We start from the raw sequence: 23610 nt of genomic DNA, 5'->3' as shown, positions 1-23610 counted from the left end.
ATTACGAAATTAGCTTAGGACATCTTTAATATTATTTTTATCTCAAATGATATTAAGTCCCAAAGTTGACGAAATTGGCCACTTGGCCATTTCCAGTGCCGTTTAGGAAGCGATTTTGTCAAACGCGACCTCTCAGGGTGCACCAGGGGAACAAGATACGGGGTTCAAACCCCTTGATCTTACTGTCATATATACATATTACAAAATTAGCTTAGGACATCTCTAATATTATTTTTATATCAAGTGATATTAAGCCCCGAAGTTGACGAAATTCGCCACTTGGCCATTTCGAGTGCCGTTTTGGAAGCGATTTTGTCAAACGCGACCTCTCAGGGTGCAACAGTGGAACAACCTACGGGGTTTAAACACCGTGATCTTACTTTCACATATACATATTACAAAATTAGTTTAGGACATCTTTAATATTATTTTTATATCAAATGATATTAAGTTGACTAATCAGCTTAGGACATCTTTAATATTATTTTTATGTCAAATGATATTAAGTCCCAAAGTTGACGAAATTGGCCACTTGGCCATTTCCAGTGCCGTTTAGGAAGCGATTTTGTCAAACGCGACCTCTCAGGGTGCAACAGGGGAACAATATACGGGGTTCAAACCCCGTGATCTTACTGTCACATATTACAAAATTAGCTTAGGACATCTCTAATATTATATTTATATCAAATGATATTAAGCCCCGAAGTTGACGAAATTCGCCACTTGTCCATTTCCAGTGCCGTTTAGGAAGCGATTTTGTCAAACGCGACCTCTCAGGGTGCAACAGGGGAACAAGATACGCGGTTCAAACCCCGTGATCTTACTTTCACATATACATATTACGAAATTAGCTTGGGACATCTTTAATATTATTTTTATGTCAAATGATATTAAGTCCCAAAGTTGACGAAATTGGCCACTTGGCCATTTCCAGTGCCGTTTAGGAAGCGATTTTGTCAAACGCGACCTCTCAGGGTGCAACAGGGGAACAAGATACGGGGTTCAAACCCCGTGATCTTACTGTCATATATACATATTACAAAATTAGCTTAGGACATCTCTAATATTATTTTATATCAAATGATACTAAGCCCCGAAGTTGACGAAATTCGCCACTTGGCCATTTCGAGTGCCGTTTTGGAAGCGATTTTGTCAAACCCGACCTCTCAGGGTGCAACAGGGGAACAAGATACGGGGTTGAAACCCCATGATCTTACTTTCACATATACATATTACAAAATTGGCTTAACACATCTCTAATATTGTTTTTATATCAAATGATATTAAGCCCCGAAGTTGACGAAATTCGCCACTTGGCCATTTCGAGTGCCGTTTTTGAAGCGATTTTGTCAAACCCGACCTCTCAGGGTGCAACAGGGGAACAAGGTACGGGGTTCAAACCCCGTGATCTTCCTTTCACATATACATACTACAAAATCAGCTTAGGACATCTTTAATATTATTTTTATATCAAATGATATTAAGCCCCCAAGTTGACGAAATTCGCCACTTGGCCATTTCGAGTGCCGTTTTGGAAGCGATTTTATCAAACGCGACCTCTCAGGGTGCAACAGGGGAACAACGTACGGGGTTTAAAGACCGTGATCTTACTTTCACATATACATATTACAAAATTAGATTAGGACACCTTTAATATTATTTTTATATCAAATGATATTAAGCCCCGAAGTTGACGAAATTGGCCATTTGGCCATTTCGAGTGCCGGTTTGGAAGCCATTTTGTGAAACCCGACCTCTCAGGGTGCAACAGGGGAACAAGATACGGGGTTCAAACCCCGTGATCTTACGTTCACATATACATACTACAAAATCAGCTTAGGACGTCTTTAATATTATTGTTATATCAAAATATATTAAGCCCCGAAGTTGATGAAATAGGCTATTTGGCCATTTCAAGTGCCATTTTGGAAGCGATTTTTAAAACGCGCCCTCTCAGGGTGCAACAGGGGAACAATATACGGGGTTCAAACCCCGTGATCTTACTTTCTCATATACATACTACAAAATCAGCTTAGGACGCTTTTTGATTAGGGAGTGTCGTTTCGGAAGCAGTTTCTTCAAACGCGACTTCTCCATGTACGGCCTGGCACCAGGATTAAAGGGGCTTCGCACGTTTTAAAGGGCTCGATCTGGTGCCGAACGTTGCGGTAGCCTCTGTTACAATCCCAGTACAAGCCGTTCATAGTACCTTTTTGGCACCACGATACATATCAATTGAGTCATTGTAAAGGGCCCTGCTGCCGCCTTTTCCAAATTTTGCGGTGGTTTCCGATGCAATCACAGGAGAGGGGCATAACATAAGCCGTCGCGTCTTTATAGGTGTGTAAAATGTCTGCCACCATGATTAAAGGGGCTTTTGTCCGTTTTAAAGGGCTCTGCTGTAGCCTTTTATGGAGTTTGCGGCCGCATCCGTTATAATTCCAGTAGAATGGCAATAGCATAAGCCGTTGCGTGTACTTATATGACTTTGGAACTATGATACAAGGGGTATCGACCGTTTTAAAGGGCTCTGCTGCCGCATTTTCGGTATTTTGCGGTAGTCTCTGTTACAATACCAGTAGAACGGCATTGCACAAGCCATTGATGACATGTCATCTGCAGCATGATACAAGGGGTCTCGCCCGTTCTGAAGGGCTATGCTGCATCCTTTTCCCGATATTTGCGGTCGCCTGTGTTATGATCTCGGTAGAATGACATAGTATAAGTTGTTGATAATATGTCTTTAACAGCATGACACAAGGGGTTTTGCTCGTTTAAGAGGGCTCTGCTGTCACGTTTTCCGAATTTGGCGATCGCCTGTGTTATAACTCCAGCAGAATAGGATTGCACAAGCCACTGATCACTTTCTTTCTTTCGCTCCATGATACAGGGAGTCTCGCCCGTTTTAAAAGGCCTTGCTGCCGCCGTATCCAAATTATGCGGTCTCCTCTTGCGCAATCCCGGTAGAAAGGCATAGCATAAGCCGTCATTAATATGCCTTTGGTACCATGATACAAGGGGTTTCGTACGTTCTAAAGGACTCTGTTGCTGCCTTTTCCGCATTTGGTGGTCGCTTCTGTTGCGATCCCTGTAGAAGAGCATCATAAGCCGTTGATAATATCTGTTTGGAACCATGATTAAAGATGTTTTGCCCGTTCTAAAGGGCTCTGCTGCGGTCTTTTACGGATTTTGCGGTCGTCTCCGTTACAATCCCGGTGGGAAGGGCAATAGCATAAGCCGTCTCGAATATGCCTTTGGCACCATGATACAAAGGGTTTTGCCCGTTTTAGAGGGCTGTGCCGGCGCCTTTTCCAAATTTTGGGGTCACCATGTTAAAATCCCAGTACAAGGGCCTAGTATAAGTCGTTGATAATGGCTTCGCAATGCAGAATACACCAGTGACTCTTTGTGGTGTATTCCTTGGTTGCCCCTGCCATCATCGGGGTTGCAGAAAGGTTACTTTTTACTTTTCTCAAAGAAGTTGACAAGTGATGCAATGTTTCAGAAGGACACTGTGGTCATTTCTTGCAGGTCGAGGTGTAAGCGAATCATGGACTTGTTTATGCGTGCTGCACTTCGAGAAAAATTGGTTGATTACCATGAACAGTGAAATTCAAACGGCTTCGTAACGGATATGCTCTCAAGCGGTGAACCACCCCAGGCCATAGTCATGATTTATTTGTTGTTGTAACGGATATGTATTTTCATCTATGATGTCTTTTCCTCAGACTTTAGCACCAGTGCTCGTAGGTGTCTGTTGCCGTGTAAATGTTCGGACTGCCGGCGATTTGCTGTGCAAGTTCACTTTTGTGCCCCGTATCTTGGCAAGTTTTTTTCCTTGACATATCGTCGCGGCTCTCACGCTGAATTGAAACGGAAGGTATCAGCCTTTGGTCCGTTGCGCAACTCGTATCAGCAGCGAAGAGGAACGACGATTTCTTCTTTGTCATTGTTGCTGCGGCTGGCACTATCATCAATGCGCATAGAAGCCAAGATGCGGTACCTGGCGTGATAAGATGTCTGTGTGATTTCGAGTGGAGAGAATCATATGGTGGTATATCTATATGGATACATATCTATGCGTATATGCATTGGTGGCCAAGGTGTATCGGGAAATCTCATGAATTACAGGGGAGTGGTTGGAAAAATTCAGGGGGAGTGTACACCTCCCTGGGGGTGGGGGTAATGACCCTGGAAAGGACCGCAATTATAGCAAAGTACCTTAGCGTAAACAGCTGAGCGGTATAGTTATTAGGCATTCGCATATACAACTCGGCAATGAAAAACTTCACTTAACACACCAGCAGGGACAAATGAGCTTCTTTTCCAAATGAGACATTGAAAATTTGAAAGGCGTTGCAAGTTCTTCGTACATAGTTCTTCACGAACGATTTTCCCAACGTTCAGGAGCACTGAAATTGTCGGTTTACACACTGTATTGCTGATTTTGCTTGCATTTTCAACGTGAAAAAGAAAATCAGGGAAATAGAAATAATTAAAAATATTCACACAATGACCCTCGAACATAACTACTCCATCTATTTTTTTATTTTTTTTATTTTTTCACTGCGCTTCTGTGTGCTCAGTATACAGTTTTTCGCGCATGATATCCGGAGAGGCTGCTGCTATGCTGTAAGCCCATAAACTTAGTGCAATAATTAAGATGATGTCATTGTCTGCACTTGTCTCCACTATTACTTCTCAATTATCATATTACTTACAGTGTAGTTTATCAAAATGCACGTTCAGACCAGATCGCTAATCGCTATAACTACTAGTTCAGGTTCATGAGTCACAAGAACTGCTCGAATGTGTATGTCCTTCCTAACGTCGACAGGAGCAGCACTACATCGAGCAAGGGTAAAAACAATGCCTGAAAACCTGGTTTGATTCCGAATTCTTCATTATTGGTGTGTGCGCGCGCGTGTGTGTGTGTGTGGGGGGGGGGGGCAGCTTCTATTTAGTGGTCAAGAGCCCTCGGGACACAGAATAGCTGACTGCAAGCCATGCACATGCGGCCCGCGTGTGTGAGAGCCCTGATTGCCCTGATCTAAGCATTACTTCATCTTAAACGAGAAATAAATAATGTACTCGAGGGCGCGTAGCACTTGCTTAGCGTTATCTCCAAATCTGGTATTTAGTTCTGCTCCAAAATATCTGGTCCAAAGAAGTCGCGTTTGATCAAATCATTGCCACTCGCATCGCCATAGCCCTCGCAGACGCCAAACTGTCCGTATCTTCCATTTCATTTAGTAATAACTCTGGATATAAACGTGATATCGAAGATGTCATCACTTAATTACGTAATCTGTATATCCATGCTTAATAGCTATGAGTCCGCGGCCCATACCTGGTTCCCTTGCCAGAGCCTGCGAAGTAGCGTTTGGTCAAATCATTCATTTTCAAGCGACCAAAGAACAAACAGGAGACAAGATCAGACACAAGTCGCTCTGTTGTTGTTTCGTGTTTGTTCTTTGGTCGCTTGTGGATTTATACCAACCAGCCCAATCTATATACTTCAGACATTTTGCCAAATCGTTGCCCAAGTGGCACTCACTCTCACCAATTTGTCAGTTTCCTCTATTTTAGCTCGTAATAACTCTTGATACCAATTTGATACTGACGGTATCATCATCAAATTACGTAGTCTGTGTATCGTCTGCGGACCGTAGCTGCTGTCTTTGCTGCACTCTTAGAACTCGCATTTAGTGAATTTGTCGTCCAGAAGGCTATCACAGGCGCCAATCTGCCAATTTCATCCGACAATCTCCCGAAATTTGGAAAGTCTCATGCTCGTTCCCACAGTTATACATCACGTCTTATTCTTTATCTTACGCGAATGCTACCGGGCGTGTTATCGGTGTTGTTATCAGGTCGGGGTGCCAAAAGGGAATTGTTCGCCTCAGATATGTCCTCCTCTCCCTGCCCAGATCTGTTCCTCCTCACGTACTCACGCACCACCCTGTAAACCTAGCTTCCTTGCGTAGTCCTCTGCTATCAGGTCAAGCCGGGTTTCAGAGGGGGTGTCCCTGAATGCTGCTCTTGCGTCTGCGTTGCACTCATACAGACTTATGCCACAGACTGAGGTAGTTTGCATTCGTGCCACGCATTAATTAAGCTGATTTTGTTAGTTGAACTCGCAAATTAGCCAAGCGAAGGTAGCATTGTTTCTCCATGAATTCGGAAGCCTATTGTCATACTATTCCAATCAAAATCACGGATTATGGGAGTAGCGGAATTCATCGGGTGACGAATTCAATTTCTCCCTGCTTCTTCTTTTTTTTTTTTTTTACATTCAGACTCAAACTCAAACTTCACAAGGTTTCTACAAAAAATTGACAGCGAATGATCAGGCTCTGGGCGAAGCATGCTCGGTGAAATTTGCGTTTGCGGAGCTCTTGGCTCCGCCTTTATTGAGGCGAAATGGAGACAGCGACACAGTTTTACTCCAATCGAGGGCCTTGTCGCGCAGCCCGTCATTATCAGTGGCTGGCTGCTGACGACAGACACGTTAATAAAGGCGGAAGGTGTGATTGTGGCGTGGTCTGTCTTTTTCTTGCACGCGAAGAAGGGTATTTGGACGGACCCAACAGTTCTGCAAACGTAAATATCAGCGAGCGCGCTTCGCATATTGAAGGATTTTCGGCTTTCAAATTTTTGTGGAAATCTTGTGAAAAAAAAAGTGATTTTGATTAGAATAGTGCGTTATGGTCATAGGCTTCTCAAATCATGAAGAAAAATTCTACCTTTGCTTGGCTAATTTGCGAGTTCAATTAATAAAATTAGCTTAAAGGAGCAATGAAGTGACATTTAACGTCGCTCGAAATCCTGCCTCATCTGTTAAGCTGTCCACCAGGAGTCACCATGCAAAATATTTTCGCTCTGCGGTGCGTTATAGCTGTGCAATCGAATTTACAGAAAACGGTCGGAGAAAGCAGTCGCTGACGGCTGGCACGATCCTCGCGTGACGGAGAGAATGCCCGGGTGCCTTTTTTCTTTTGTTTTTCTTCTCAGCACACACGCCGCTTATACATGCTGTGTGCCGTACGTACTGGTCACGTGAGGGGAGTAGCATACGTCACGAAGTCACCTCGTTCTGCGATGCGCTCTTTTCACGAGGAGTAGAATTTTTCAAAGGTGTGCGGAACAGAGCCTTTCCGCTCGCTTTGTAGGCCACCTGCACTCATCGTTCTTTCACAGGAGCTCATTTTATTCATTGGAGAACAATCTGCACCGAAAAGCGAAAAATATTTTGGGGGTCACCCCAGCACTCCTTTAATTAATGCGTGGCAGGAAGGCGGACTGCCTCAATCTGTGGCAAAAGTCTGTATCAGTGCATTCCAAGTAGTTTCGTAATTTTGTGAAGTAAAAGAAGCAAAATCTCTTTTAGGAATTTAATGACAACCTCTTGTTGGACACAATGTACACAGAAAAGTTATTTACGTATCGTTACTAGTATTTATTTAGCTGTTTACCTACCGATATAGCATAACGCTGCTAGGGGAAAGAGCTCGTGTAAGCGATAAAAATATATCCTTAGGAAGCGACGCCGATGGTGTTTGCGCATGGTGCCGGTGGCAGAGGTGCAAGGACCCCGCGCGATTGGAAAGGTCTACCCAGCATACCACGGCAAGTTACCGCCCCGCCAGTGACTGCGTGCATTGTGTAGGTATTGTGGCCAATCAATATCAACGCCATAGAGAACGACATAACAAGAGAGGTTCGACCAACACGTTAGGGTCATAATTTCTCGACTTCTTCCTGTCCTATAGTAGCGCACTAACTCTCAGTTTTCACGCAAGATCTTAGAATGACAACTGCCAGGCCTTTAACGATCGGCTTGGCACCTTTTGTATAAAAAGGGGTCAGATCGCGCAGCAGGGTGCAGCAGCCGCTAGTCCACTACAGAACGTTTCACCGCAGCAGTTTAATAATTCGCCTACGTGGGCAAAACTAGCCGCTCCCTTGACTTCCCATCTTCGGAAGTAAATAAAGCGATGTGGTCAAACATTGCTTATTGCCCGTCCTCAGGCCTTCTAGAGAAGAAGTCGAAAGGTTCAAGAAAAGGAAAACGGGAAAGCGGCCACAAATTGAAGAGTTGCCCCTTTCTAAACGAATAGCAGCATCTAGGCTCCAGTACGAAGTAACAAATATGTGGTTCGAAACAACCGCAGTCCTTCTGCACATGTTTGATTCATACCTACATTTCCAGAAAGGAAGAAGGCAAGCTTTGTATTACGTGTGCGGGTGAGATGGGATTCATGCGAAACTGTCGTAAGCGCGTGCTTTTCAGTGTTCTTATAACGCATGAACTCTATGTCTGATCTTAAAAGAGCTTTATGATTGTAATCATATTATCAAAGCAAGTGGACGCACAGATTTTCGTTATCGAATATTGGGTTTCAAAGTAAGAACCAGTATAGTGACACGTGCCCGACTCTGACGACATCAACTGCGAAATGACAATATTTGCTTCAGAAAGCGCTTGAGTTGGGAAACATCCTAGAAATAGAATGAAACGTGATTTTTCTCCACCTTGCAGAGCTGTTTGTGCAGCCGAACACAAAGCATCCTTTTAGCGGCAGTATAGAGGCCGACGATAAATCTATTCATAGATGCTAGGGGTGCCTGCGTATGTACTTTCGTGCATAAACCATTGCGTTCTTGAAATGGTAAAAGGGGAGTATATTTAATAGAACAGAGCGGAAAAAAGGAGGAAAGGTCAGCCAAACGGTACGTCGGCTTGCTATTCCTAAGGATACCAATGGGAATGGTTGTAGCTCTCTCTCGTCGGACGTCACAGCTTGTGGCGTACTTTTGTTCAGGATGTAGAGGAGATGGTGTCCCTCTACTGAGTCATGACTGGCAGTGATGGAATGTCCCAGCGGGCAGATGTTCGTGGCCTCACGCTATGGGACGGCGCCGACAGAACTGAGAAGCGGGTGCTCCAGGCGGGTGTCAATCCTCGTCGTTGTCCACGGTCCGCCTCAAGGTTTTCATGTCGCTTCAGGTATGACACGGTAGAAAGACATTTGTTTTCTCGTTTGATTTCAATACTTTGGTGTGATGCGTGCCTGTTGTAAGGCACTGCATTTATTGAAGTGCCGCAGCCCCTTTACGGATATGAAAGTAATTTCTGGGTTGCACCGTACATACTGTTTGCGAGTCGTCGGACGCTGTATTAGATAACGCAAAAGTGTATGTTCTGCTTGGTGACACAGCAGCCCGTTCACACTTTCGAAGTATGATGCCCATTGTCATCGGAAAAGTACGTGGTAAGAAAAGCAACAGAAAAATTCGCGGTTGCGAACAGCCACCATATTGTTGTTTGCCGCCGGTAGACAAGTGAGCGGCGCCTATGTCTCCATCTTCAACACTTGAGAACCGAGCTATCTGATTATAGTCTCCATCGTCAGTCATTGGGGCAACGCGAATACACTTAGAACAGTCATGCGTTCAGGGCTCTCCCAATTGACGGCTGACGGGTGACTGTCGTCACTGTATACATCTCCCCGAGCGTCCGTATTTCCGAAGACCACGTGCCCGATCGTTTACGTGCCCAAGATACTCTGAGTGTCGTGACAGACTTGTAGCCGCGTTAGGCCAGGTTGACAATCGACCCTTCGGACCCTTCGGAGTGCAGAAGGTGCTGGACCCTTGGCGAACGAGCACTCAACTGCCAGCTTTGCGAGCCGTTACACAGTTTTTAAGGGACACCAAGCTGTTAGACGGGCTATGACACTGTCTGTGGCGTTCGTCGCCGCTTCGCGACATCTCCAGTGCGTGTGGGTGGATGTGTCTGGCATTCCTTCCTTAGGTGATCTGGGGTAGCCGGCCCTCGTGATGAAGGCTACAATCCCCATTTTTTTCTTTCAATCATCATCATCATCATCACAGCCATGCGTTCTCTTGTGAATGTTTTGCAATTGATCAGCCTGCTCTGCATTTTGTAGTGTTCGCATTTTCCAACTGCACGCAGGAATCCATTCTTTTCAGGGTGTCGAACCGAACCCGAACCTGAACCGAAAACCGCACTCGAACCGTTATTTTTGCCGGAACCGAACCCGAAACCGAACCACAGTTTTCATGACACTGTTGAACCCGAACCGGAGCAGAACCGGAAAAATAATAGCGGTAACAGGTTCGCAACAAAACGGTTCGGACATAAAAGAAGTCAGCATAAGAGTTGGAAGTGCCTCTCAATCCTCGAACGAGGATACATTGGTCTTCATGTCATGCATTTCGCAATTGTCACCTAGCAGTCAACCGAGGGCGTACAGTAAGTATGCTTTCAGCATCTTTTTTAACACGTTGAAGCGCAGTTGTCCTTGTGAGCCCCACGGCTATAGCGCCCGACGCTCGCGCTGCGGCGTCTGCTCTTCAGAGAGGAGGCGCCACAGCGGACGAATGAAGCAGGAACAGTTGTGTAGCTCTATAGGACCAATATGTGATTAAGCAAGCGCCAAACATTTCCCTTTACACGTGAGCAGTAAAAATTAAACAAGTCAGAAACATGAGAAGTGGAGAAGAAGCGTATACGCAGAACGGTGCTTGTTTGATTGGTCGTGGTTTGAAAAGTAAACGTAGTTCTGCTTACTGGTGACAGATTGCCTTTGTGTTGTGGGTTAACTGGTACACTGGTGTGAGCTCGGACAGAGCAAGGCTGGGAGACTTATTTTCGACATGCTTCAGCACGGTTTCAGATCGATTCACGCTGCGAATGCAGTGTGCCGGCAAGTACCGTCGTCTTTGTAAAATGCTGTCCATCTTAGTAGGCTTCCTGAAAGTGTATCTTGCCGGCACTGTGCGTGTGAAAAAAGATATTTTGGGAACAGAAAGTAGCAAGACTACACCGCTTCATCAGCGTGGACGCTATTTGCAAGTGTTCATGCATTTCTCCTTTCTCTCGGTAAAGGGAGTACCTGACCACTGAAAACGTCAATGCAGACAACAGCGGTGAGCTATCAGCCACGCATTTCCTGATAAAAGCAGTTTTATGGGAGATATAAAATGGAAGCGTTGAACCGGTTTGTGAACCCGTTCGATTTTTGGCGTGGCCGAAGCAGAACTGAACCAGAACGAAATCCAAGCAACGCGAACCCCAACCCGAACCGAACCCATATTTTTTGAGGCTCGATCTCCCTCATCTTTTCTTTCTTTTTGCGCAATCTTTTTCATCTTCCCCATACTAGACCCAACGGAAAAGTGGTTGCGTTCTGATGCTGCATCGGACAGATTCCCCCATGTCATCATCATGATTTTGTTCTTGTTGCTGAATTCTATGGCTTTGCAGTGCGAGCCCGCAAAAGCACTACCGCGTACGCTAACGATAACCCCAGGCAAGGATCGCCGATGGACTAATTGAGATTTGCGCCCGGTCTCTATCGCGTTAGAACAAATTGCATTACGAGCCAAGGAAGAACCGTTAAGGCTGTTGTACACAATAAACCAACAGTGTGCACCCATGCTGGTAAATGTTGTTATACGCCTCGTGCAAAGCGCTTCTCGCGCCGCCCTGCGTCAAGCACGGAGAGTTTTTCCGGGGCTCTGTAGCGCGCAGCCCATGATGTTGTTTGCTGCACGTCGTATGGCCCTGAAGTAGTCGAAAAACAATTGTTGCGTGGTGAAATGTGCATTCACCTATAGAAGTGCACTGCCTGGAACAAAATTTTGTTCGTTTCCTGGGAAGGCTCGTGAAAAGGAGAGAAGATTGATTCGCTGCAGTCAAACGTACAGTAAAACACTGCACTGAAACGTGTTCGCTTTGAGTGATGTTAACCATTGTCGGGAAGCTAAGCGAACTCCGTTCATTGTTTCTTTTAGTAAAGATAACTCGCCGTGGATGCCCACCGTCATAAGTAATCACCATATTGCCGACGGTGCCAGGTCAAATGATCCAAGAAGTACTTCGTATGTTCCGTCTATTTTCCCTTCCGTTTACAATGGAAGTCCGCTCCTTCAAGCTCAGGCTCCTTGCAAAAGCCAAATTAAGAACAACCATTCTCACTTACACTTACTCATTAAGAACAGAATGCCGTGTGGCTAAGGTGTCAGAAGTTGACACAACCTGTATTGCATTCCCAACATAAGCATGCTCTTCATTTGATGTACCATCAGGGTTGCGTGATTTATATCATATTGAATTTAATCGCGATTTTAATCACGGGTGCTAATCGTGATTTAAAGCATTTTATTGTCATTGAGCAAATAATTTTCCTTGGAAAGGAAACTGCTTCGTGACATTGAAGAGCGCTCCACAATGTATAACGTATAAAATTGAATTAAAAACAATTAAAAACCCCCAGTGCTGGGTAGGACAAGGACAGAGGATAAAAGGACAAGGGCCGGCGCTGAACTGCAACCAAGTAAGGTTTATTTTTCGAGCAAACCAGTGACACCCCTCTCACACCGCAAAAACCGACCAAAAGAGAGCGCTAAACACTAGAAACAAGTTCTTCCAAATCTGCTTGCCTATCTGTTGTTTCGTGCGTTGATAAATTCTTCTATTTTCTTGGTGAAATCAATGGATGGCATACTAACACAATTATCACCTCCCTCTCGAATGTACCTAGCCTCCTGATAAAGAAGCTTCCCTCTTCCATGCCCGTGAAAAAGAATTTGCGTTCCGCGATAATCTGGGGGCTGTTTTTTGCAACCATCGCAATCTTTTACGTGATCTTTTAAAGTTTATTATTGGGAGCTCGGCCTGGCATGCTCCTGCAACCTGACGTTGACGCATCTCTGCGTTTGCCCAATGTAAAATTTCTTGCAACCTAAAGGAATTTTGTACACGACATTCCGTTTGCTACCGGTGAACCTAGTTTTGTGTTTTATTGTACATTCCGGTTCTTCTGGATTATTGACTTTCCTCGGAAGTGATGCCAGCGCGCCCTCTTTCCTGAAAACCACGTTGACCCCATACTTTCTCCCTAGCTTTTTCAACCTGTGTGACGCAGTATGCACATATGGGATCACCGCGAAATTCTTCTCTGATCGTATCTCTATTTGTGTGTGTGTGTTCTCTAATTCTGTTTCTTTGGTTTTTCTTTGAACGACCTCCGCCATGACACGATTACATGAATCGTAAAATATAATATCGGGACACCCTGACTTCTCAAACCTGAATATCTTCTGACGGACGCTCTTCATGACCTCATGACAACAGGAGTTGTCTAACGCCCTTCTTATAGCATTTTTTATGATGCTGTTTTTTACTGTTTTTGAATGGCAAGACTCATACGGCAAAACAGGCTTTTCCGTTCTTTGCTGGTATCTCCAACAGAAATGGGAATCCGACCTTCTAATGTACAAATCCAAGAACTGTAGTTCTGTCCCGTTATTCCACTCAACCGTGAAACACATGGGTGCTCCGATTTGTCTTATTGTGTCAATGACCTCTTGCAAATCTAGGTTCCCCTGGACACGTGGATAGCGTATAATGTCAGCTTGTATTCCTCAACGTCATTCCAAAAACATGCAGGACAATAGTTGCATCCGCCAAGCTCTGTTGTTTAACTCATAACAGTATACATCATCAAGGAAACCTACGTGTTTCCTTTTTTGCTTCTTTTTTCTCTTTTGGGAATAGCAAGTCGGTCTTGACCTGTCTGACCTTTCCCCCTTTCCTTTTTTACTTCGTCTTTAATAAACATATCCCCCCCCCCCTTCCTACGTGTCATGAGGTGTAAATGTAATGCTATGTACGAGTTACTACGAATTATTACCATGTGGTCGTACTTCACGATTATGAGGGAAATGGTCAGTTAGGAGGGAGACTTAAAGGAGTTGTTTTTTTTTTTTTTAGTTCTAAATATTTTTTATCGCGATTTTTTGCAACCCTGTGTACCATGCACTCATGTTACACTCTTGAATGAAGTTAGGAACCTTGCATAAGATTTTTTTTAATTCCGACAATATCAACTAAATACTAAACACGTAATTATTAATTACAAAACATTTGCAGTAGTTTCCACGGTCTTCATATCATTGTATCATAATTGTATCATTGTATCATATTGCATACCCGGCACTAACTCGCACTATGAATTCCCCACGCATTCTCCTCGCTAAATACCTGTTTGCGTTGCTTTAGTTGTCACGTGCTACTCATGCTTATCATTTCTCGAAGTGTATAAATATGTTTTCTCCCATCAAATTTCACCAGTTAAGAGTCTGTAGGCATACTGTCATCTATACGTTCTAACAATTCTGTCTTGGTCGCTATGCTGCATACATCCATGATGCATGATGTATATAAAATGCAACAAGCACTTTTAAAAGCACAGCAGTATAGTCTTACTTACACAGCAGCTTTGCTAAGGATGTGCACGAAGTGCGTGAAATAAAACTCCTCAAGTTTGGGAACAGCTTCACAAAGAAATCTGTCACCTCGCAAGACTTGAACACAGACTTGTTGTTTCGTCGAATACACATAAAAAGAGAATTTCTTGTGCCTAAGCACATATAGTGAAAGCTGCACCTGCGAGAAGTACAATGCACCTTTAGCCTTGCATTCTGACCTCGTCCAAAGCGAGGTAAAGGAATATATAATGTCCTTCTATTGCTGTCCACTGTGTCCATTTTTGCACGTGAATGTGGACCATCCAGCTCTACATGTAGAAGTCGTACGTCATTATGTTTCACGATTATACCATCGGGCTTGCAACACAGCCAGTAATATTTCACGCACAGTAATATTATAGTAATATTACATACAGTACGCATGCAGTGATGTTATATCTCTGCGCTCTGCAGTCGTAGGCTTTCTCAAACTGGATGATGGCTCACTGCTCCATGTATAGTTCAAAGCTTACTGCTTTTGTGCTTAGAATATCAATGCATTACGGTAAACATGATGCAGCAGACCGCATACAGGCAACACCGCGGAGAGTGCTACGAGCCCCGGAAACAGTGCCTGCTCCTTCCGCTATGGGATACGCTTGTGGTGCCCCTACAGGCGCTGCACTTTATAACGGTTCCTAAGCAGTGGCCTAGAATGTTTGAGAGAAGGACAAACAAAACGAGCATTTGCATGGACACACTGATCCCAATTTGATTAATGCCACGTGAATTTCGCGGACCTACACTGCACATTGGCCCTAATACCCGAGCTCTCGCGCCGCACGCTGAACTTGGCTAATTTGCCCTGGTAATTATCTCCACGATTCGTCAGAGACTACCGCAAATTTGCCTCAGCGTCTGACGGCGTCCCGGACGTTGCTAAGAGACAGGGAAAATGCAGGATAATGGGGTGAAGTGAGCGAGAACAGGTGGTGCCAGTTTGGCAAAGGAGAATACTATAATTTCATTCAGGAGCACCCCATTAATAGCGTGACGAATTGCTCTTTGCGTCCGTCACCTACTTATAATAGTCTCACGGGAAATAACAGATCCCGTTCCGATGTGACATCGTTCAACTCGTTAGTTTAAAGACTTTTATTGATTTTGAGAATGATTACCGTATGTTGCCAATTGTTGCCAAAACGAAATTGAATCGCGAGACATCGAGAAGCAATGATGGAATCGAACGAACGACTGTATCGTCAAGCGCAAACAACATAATTCCGCCACAACCTCCATCGACAGTCAGCATCATGCTTCCAAAACGGGAAATTGCTAAATTTAATGGAGAACTGACGTGATGGCAAAGCTTCTGGAACCAATATGATTCAGCAATTCGTCAGAACGGCAGACTATCAAATGTCGACAAATTTAAATGTGAGCGACAAAGAGGAGGCAGGATACGCGAGCTCAATAAACGTTCATTCTAGGTCTAATCCTCCAAGGAAACGGTTGTCTGGGTCCCTACTGTAATCAGGCACACTACATTAAATATCTGAAGAGTTACCTTACGGGCAAGGCACTAACAGCTATCACAGGAACTGAGATAACGAACGGCAACTACGCCGTCGCAGTTGAGCTTCTCCGTGAAGGGTTCGGAAGAACCGAACTTATAATCGATGAGCACATGACACGTCTTCTACAAATACGACTAGTGCAAGAAGCGAAAAACGTAGAACGGCTACGAGCTATGTGAGATGCAGTCCAGAGAGGTGTTCGCAGCTTGGAGGCGCTGGGAGTGAACTCAGATAGTTACGGCGTTTTACTTCTCTCATTATTGAGGAAGGCGGTACCGTCAGAGCTCAACTTAGAGTACCATCGTAAACGTGATGCCGAACAGTCAAGACAAAGCCGTAACAAGCTACAAGAATTTTTCAAATTTCTCAAGAACGACGTAGAAAGTAGAGGAAGAAGCCAGTTCGGGTCAAAATCCTCAGACGGTGATGGAGGACGCAACGATAACCACCAAAACAAATATCCACCATCAGCTGCCGCTTTGACAATTGGAACGGAACGGGAAAGCATTGAGTGTATATTCTGCGCGTCCAATAACCATTCAAGCAAGCAATGTGATTCGTCGATCAGCCTCGACCCACGAAAGGGTATTCTCGACAACAGATGCCTTCGCTGTGCTAAACGAAATCACAAGGCCAGGGACTGTAGAAATTCTAAGTGGCTTAAGTGCGCAAAGTGTTCCGGCAGACACATTACCCCATTGTGCGATCCGAACTGGGCAAACAAAAATGAAACGGCAAGCCAAGTGAAGATTCCAGTGGCTCGTACAGGCGCAGACGCAACGACGTCGCAAGCGATGTTACAACTGTTTCTAAAGATCAGGGCACTGGATGCGCTTCGAGTTAAATATTACTGCAGACAGCTCAGGTTTGGGCCGAAGGAAGGAGGGAACATGCTCTCGTGCGCCTACTTCTCGATAGCGCAAGCAAGCGTACCTTCATCAGAAGCGACCTGTCAAAACGTCTCGGACTGTGGGTACTGGGTGAGGAAGATGTCACAATCCTCACTTTTGGTGAGGATGCGATAGGAGAACAACGAACGCGCCGAAGAATCGAGCTGTGGCTCACAAGTCAGCATGACCGCAGGGAAGTATGCGTCGAAGCATTAGAAGTTCCGATGATCTGCTCTGACGTCATGAAAGCCCCAGTCGAAACTTTGAAAGATCAACTGCACGCTCACGGAATCGTCATCGCTGATGCTTCACTTCATGGCATACAGTGCGAAGATGGAATCAGCGTCCTCATTGGAGTCGACAATTATTGGGCAATGGTAACAGGAGGCTCTGGTAACAATGAGTGTACTGATCTGGTTTACAAGGAAAAACAGCAAACGTTCCGTACTTCAATCCGGCGAATGCGTTTTCGACCCTTTCGGATTCTTGCCGCCGGTTGTCACCAGTGTCAAGCTACTATTCCAAGCGCTCTGGGAACGAGCAACAGATTGGGACGATGACTTGTCACCAGATATTTCACTGGAATGAGATGAATGGTTCAACGAGCTACCGTGTCTCCAGAACATGACGATTCCAGGGAAGCTAGCCGAGGACCTCAATAACGGCGAGTCAACCAAGACTTACACGACTTCTCGGATGCTAGCCCACGAGCTTATGGGGCAGTCGCGTACTTGAGGACAGAAACACCACAGGGAAACGTACAGGTAGCGTTGGTGATGTCCCACTTTTGGAACTGATGGGTGCAGTTGTTGTCGCACGACTGTCGAACTACATGATGAAAACGATTATTCCTCTCGATTTGGCGATCCATCTTTGGTCGGACTCGATTGTAACGCTGCGTTGGATTTAGGTGATGCCGACCGATGGAAACAATTTATCGCTAACCGCGTCTCCGAGATTTAGTAGCTGACCGATCCCGCTAACTAGAGCCACTACCCAGGAGAAGAAAGCTCTGCGGACTTGCTTACGCGTGGCAAACGACCCGACGCTCGGCTCAGAAGTCAAGTGTGGTGGAATGGTCCACAATGGCTGCAAATTAACTAATGATCCCTCGGCTCATTATGAGGGAGGTTGTTGTATACTCTAGAACGTAAAACAGGGCAAAAAACGGATTCGCGGAACATTCTTCCGGCAGGGTCCAACTGTCCAAGGAGGGAAGCGTCCCCATCAAGGATCATATTACCGAGCGTGTGTGTCTTTCTCCGTGTAACGCATGTTTTGCAGTCTGTCTTGAGTGGGGAATAAAGAAGGTTGGTCCATACAACCAGTGTCTCTTGTCTAACGCAATATTCTACACGTGTGTCTAAAACTGAAATAACAGAGACCCCCTGTAGGGGTTGCACAGCAACGAAACAAACGGCAGTGTCCCCAAACATTTGGGGGTTGTTCAAGGGGCGCAGGAGGGTCTGGATGAATCACGGTTGCCACTTATTATACTGAAGCAAACAAGCAGCATTTTGTATTTCTATAGGAAGAATCCGGGGCAGATGGTGCCAACGATTTGACGCATTGAAGCAAGAAGACAATGACTTAGAATGAAGTGAACCTGCAATAGGTCCCGTTCACTTCATTCTAAGTCCACGTCATCTTGCTGCAGTGGGTCAGATCGTGAGTTGGCACCATCCACCCCGGAATACAGCAAGAAGACAAGGGCGTAGAATGAAGTGAACCCTCAGTAGGTCCTGTTCACTTCATTCTAAGTCCTTGCCTTCTTGCTGCAGTGCGTCATATCATGAATTTTGAATTTCTCTTTGTTCTCGGTTATCGCTCTGAATTGAAAACGAAACTAAGATTTTTATATGTAACGTTGGCCGTCCATGTATTTTCTATCGGTTCCTAGACAATAATTTCCTGAACGCTTCGTAACGATTTCCAGGGACGCTGTTCTCGCAGGCAAAGAGTGACCATGCATTGTGCATTCGAACGATAGCTGCTGCGCGCTTGCTTCGCCGCTAAACGATGCATAGTCACGGTTTAATAAGCAACTTATGATGTCTCGAAATTCTGATTAATTAATGAATCAGGTGGACTATCAGGAGAGAGCACGCACAATATCTTCCCTCGGACAATGTATTGTCACTCCGCAATTCGACTTACGAAACCGCCATGTAAAATCAATCTTGTGCGCTGCGACGTCACCTTGGAGACGAGTACAGCTTGCGACATACTTGTCTAGAATCGAAAGCATGCGGTTTATCCGGTCCTGAAATCTGCAGGTGCTGCAAGAATGTTTCTTTCCTTCCGACTAATAGACACGTACGGCATGCTACCCAGTACATGCTTATTAGTCCAAAGGAACAATCTTTCAACGCCTGGAGATAAACCGCAAGCTGTACATTGTGCATATAGACCACTTGCACAACTACGTCATCGATTACGTTTCGCCGCCGCGCAAAGCATGCTGGTGGGCACCTATCAACCTTATCAGCCTTTTCGGCCTATCAGCAGACGCGTTTTTCCCGCTTCTTGCCAACCAGAGCAAAATATAACCTCGAACCGGTCTTCTCGGGACGCCACATGTTTGTAAACAGAAAGTGGTCTATACTGTGCCACGTGGGTACAGCTTGGGACAAAAGTTTACGGAACACAGCACCTGCGTATTTCTTCAGCGGAGCGCCTCCCTGCTAGCTCTCATGAAGAGATCGAATAAGAAACGGGTGGCCGGTAATTCCATCCATTTCTCAGTATGTGTGTTGACTTCTGTTTGCTGCTAGATAGCCGCTCCACTGGAAAAATGCGACACCCCGGTGTTCCGTAAGCTTTTGTCCCAAGTTGTACGTACGAATACAGTACACGCTACGAAATGCAGTCAGGAAAAGAAAAAGCTGAAGCAGCACGCTACACTTTCGTGCTGCACGCACAGTTTCAGAACGGTGCAGCCTGCGCTCACGCAAACCTTTCTGGCACCATCTATCGTACAAAAAAAAAGAAAAAGAAAAGGTACACAATGTCTACTTTCAAGAACGCAACATGCGAAAAGCAGCGAAAACAATCCGCCCAGTCCAACGCAGTGGTGTTGTGCCTTTCTTTGCGTGAGAGTGCTGCAAACTGAGCGTCTCGAGCTGTCTCAAGAGCGGAACACAAACGGCCCTGTGCACGCACTACGCAGGCTGAATAGGAGAAATAGCGTACGTACGCTGGGCACCACACTTGCGTTGAGTTCGCCGCATGCGCAGTGTCAGCAACGCTATTTTCCTGCCTATATACATAGTAGGGAGTTTTAGAATAGCGGACTCAGGAGGTTTGCGTGCGCAAGAAATAGCGTTATCGCAATTACACATGCCAGAACGTAAACTCAGATTTTGCGTTTTGCGGGAGCTCGCTATTTACTGGAAATTGCGGGGCCACGCAAAGCAGGTTTTGTGGTGTAGCTCTGCGCTATGCTCTCGTGGCCGGCGAGAAACTGCGTGGGCATTCTGTCGTCTGCTAAATTTTGCAAAGTAATTCACAAGAAAACAATGAGTTGTCTTGCGATAGCATATTTTTGTATTATGAACAACAAAGCATACTTAGAAGAAGTGATTCCTCTGTGTTTCTGATTTTCTATCCTTTTTTTAAATCTTCATTTCTAGCCGTAACGGCGCTGCAAGCGACGGACGCAATCCAGTAGCCTTTCGCCACGGAAACGCTATTATATAAGCGCTGTGCGAACAGGCCCTTTGCGTCCTATATAACGTTTACGTGTTGCGTTTGCCTTCCAACAAACGCTATTCTAAGACTCCCTAATACCTTTGAGTTATGCTGGCGTACGTAATACTTTTTCATTTCGTGTTAGCGCCGCGCATACACAGATGAAGAGAGGACGACCGGAGCGGGTGGATGACAAGGGGGTTAGTACCCATCTTGGGCTGACTTCAAGGGGAACTGTGCTGACATTTGTCTGGAAAGACAGCCGAAAAACCAAGGGAATACCTCAGATAACACAACCGGTCATAGGATTCAAACCCACGACCAGCACGACGTTGGCCACCACAATGCCGCTGGTGTACGTAATGCTAAAATTCGGTAATGACTATGTTCGACGATAAGCTTCTGAGCGCCACCATCTCGTATCTTTTATCTTTTATATTCTAAAATCGAAATACACTAGTGTACACAACAATTAAAAACCGCAGTCAGTTTGACGTTTCGGAATTCATCCGAATTCGATCATCGGAAATGACAAAAGTGGCAAACAGACAGTGCTACATATACAGCAGGGGGGTTTGTTTTGTACACTGGTGTGTTTGGATTATAAAGATATGTCTGCGCGGTGTTTGCACTACTTTTAAGTTCTATCCGTTCCAGGAGAAATGGAACTGGCGACGTAGGCTATTTAAATTCGACGAAATTACTCAGGATGCCGGTTTCTCGTATCACCTACCTTCCAGAAAATGAAAATCAGTGAACCTAGCGTGAACTGCAGCAGCGCGTAAGCAGCAGCAATTGGGCTCGGAACACTACACCACGCAAACTTCACATCGCGCATTTGTAATAATAGTGAGTTTTAGTATACCGTACGCTGTCGCATTTGAGTACGTAAGGGACAGCGTTGGTAGCTCTGCGCACGCGCAAAACAAAAAGAGAGCTTTTTCCGCATTCCGCAGAACCACCACGCTACCCCTTGCGTACCCAGATGCGATAGCCTGCGATGCACTACAGCTTACTGATGACATGCGAAAGAAATGTAACCATTCCGTACCTCTGACCGTTGTCCCGAGCAGCTCCAGTTGGTTCTCTCCAGACCACGCCCACGTGTCCGCCGCATACCTAAAGAAATCGAAAGAAGAACCACGTGAAGAGATCACACAGATGTCAGCACAACACGACACCATCGTTTTATGAACGTTCGATCTGTAAATTCCCTCGGTTTATGAACACTTTGCTGATAAATCAACTGTATTCTTCTAGAATTTAAGTAATTCTTGTGAGGCAGGAAAACACAAAAAGGGACGAACACAACACAAGCCTCAAGTTCCTTGGGAATATGAACAGTTCTCATGATCATGAACAGTTCGCATGAACACTTTCGATGACTGCCATATTTCAACTAGTCAGACCTTGATTTATGAATTCCCTCGTTCGGTGAACGTTTTTTCGAGAAACATTCGTTGTTCATAAATCGAGGTTTTACTGTTTCTGGTAACTCCGGACAGTCTCGGCTTGGCCGCTTTTTCAGCAAGAATGAGATAGCAAGTGTGGTTGTGTTCGTGTGTGTGTGTGCGCGCGCGCTCACGCTTTACTCAGACGCTTTAAGACAAATGCCGTCTATGTGCCGCCTTCTCTATGAAGTCGGCACAGGACGCACGGTCTCCCTCTGTGACAATTGTGACGTTGCCCGCCTAAGCGTGGCCGACTACGGCAACCAGCCATCACCACCACCACCGCAAGATACCTTCCCGCAAAGGCGTTTCTACTAGGGAGTAAGTTGAGGCTGTGAAAGTCATGTGGAGTGTTTCAGATCCGCGAATTACTGCTTTGTACAGCGTGTAGTTTCGGCGAGGGCTCCTGTTTATACTCTAACCGGTATGTGGACCATCTGGACGACTCATATTTGAAGGTTTATTTTTTATTGTTTTATTCATTCATAATGCTAACTGTCTGGCAGTCAAAGCATGAGTAATGGACACTACAACACAATGCTCTAAACAACACTGCAACTCTTGCAGTGAACACACTAGCACGGTGCAACAAAGTCATCGAGCAGTTTCACAAAATGTAGGACGCTTTCGGAGCAAACAATCTGATTAGGAAGGCTGTTCGATTCTACAGCGGTTCGGGGAATGACAGAAAACTTGCGTGCGACAATAGCTGAAGGTAGAACAAGCACGTGACGACTGTGGCAGATTCCAGACTGTGGAAGTTCACTAAACTGAACGTAGTCTCTGCTGTGAAGCTTCAGGTTCCCATTTGTCAAATGGAAGAAAAATTTGAGGCGGTGCACTTTTCCCTGTGCCTCAAGCTCAGGTATCCCCAGTTGAGCATACAGGGTAGAAAGGGACACATACGTGTCGCGCACATTACCGATGAATCGTAATGCCTTCTGGATACTCTGTAGAATTTTCACGTTAGCAGCAGTATACGGGTCCCATATAATGTCGGCATATTCAAGGAATGGGCGCACGAGGCTGTAATAAGCCGACAATTTTGTTTCTGTCGTATCGTGGCGCACGTTGCGTCGCAGGTAATACAGTCTTTGGCTTGCTTTTCTCATTATTTTATTTATATGCTTGTTTCACCTGGGGTCTGGCGTCATTGTAAGACCTAAGTAAGTATATTCATGCACTACTTCTAGCGGTGTGTCATTTACACAGTAGTAGTGATGCCGTCTTCTTACGAGTGAATATCATTTCGACAGAACTTCGAACTGTTCAGTTGCATTTGCCACTCTCTAGCCCAATGACAAACAAGCTCTAAAGAGTTACATAAGACACTATGGTCGGAGGCATCATGAATGTCTTGGAATAAAACGCAGGCGTCTGCGTATAGCCTACAGTTTGATGGTATATTAGCAGCCATGTCATTGACAAATATTAAGAACAGAAGGGGACCCGAAATGGAGCCTTGAGGCACCCCTGATGGGACGACTGATAGCTGAAACCTATTGACGTTAACGGAAACGTATTGGGTTCTGTTACGGAGGTAAAAATCTAGCCAAGTAATACGATCATCATTTTTTAGGACAGTACTCAGTTTCCAAAGTAGTTTTGCGTGAGAAACTCTGTCGAAGGCTTTCGAAAAAAAAAAAAAATCCACCTGGCCTCCTGAGTTTTTCTGAGGGCTTCTGCTATGTGATGTATGGCGTCGACAAATTGGGTTATGGT

At 45.2% G+C, this 23610-nt stretch overlaps 1 protein-coding gene across 3 annotated transcripts in view; it reads right to left on the bottom strand.

Moving 5' to 3' along the window:
* LOC135385555 (dopamine D2-like receptor) overlaps nucleotides 1-23610 on the bottom strand; it is an 844468-nt gene that overhangs the window by 326777 nt on the left and 494081 nt on the right. For all 3 annotated transcript variants that reach the window (XM_064614934.1, XM_064614935.1, XM_064614936.1), the window contains one exon: nucleotides 21489-21556. The gene's annotated coding sequence lies outside the window, so the exon portion shown is untranslated. The remainder of the gene's footprint in view (nucleotides 1-21488; nucleotides 21557-23610) is intronic.

The sequence above is a fragment of the Ornithodoros turicata genome, chromosome 2 (genome assembly GCF_037126465.1).
Source record: "Ornithodoros turicata isolate Travis chromosome 2, ASM3712646v1, whole genome shotgun sequence".
Classification (NCBI taxonomy): domain Eukaryota; kingdom Metazoa; phylum Arthropoda; class Arachnida; order Ixodida; family Argasidae; genus Ornithodoros; species Ornithodoros turicata.
This window is presented reverse-complemented; position numbering and strand designations above follow the sequence as displayed.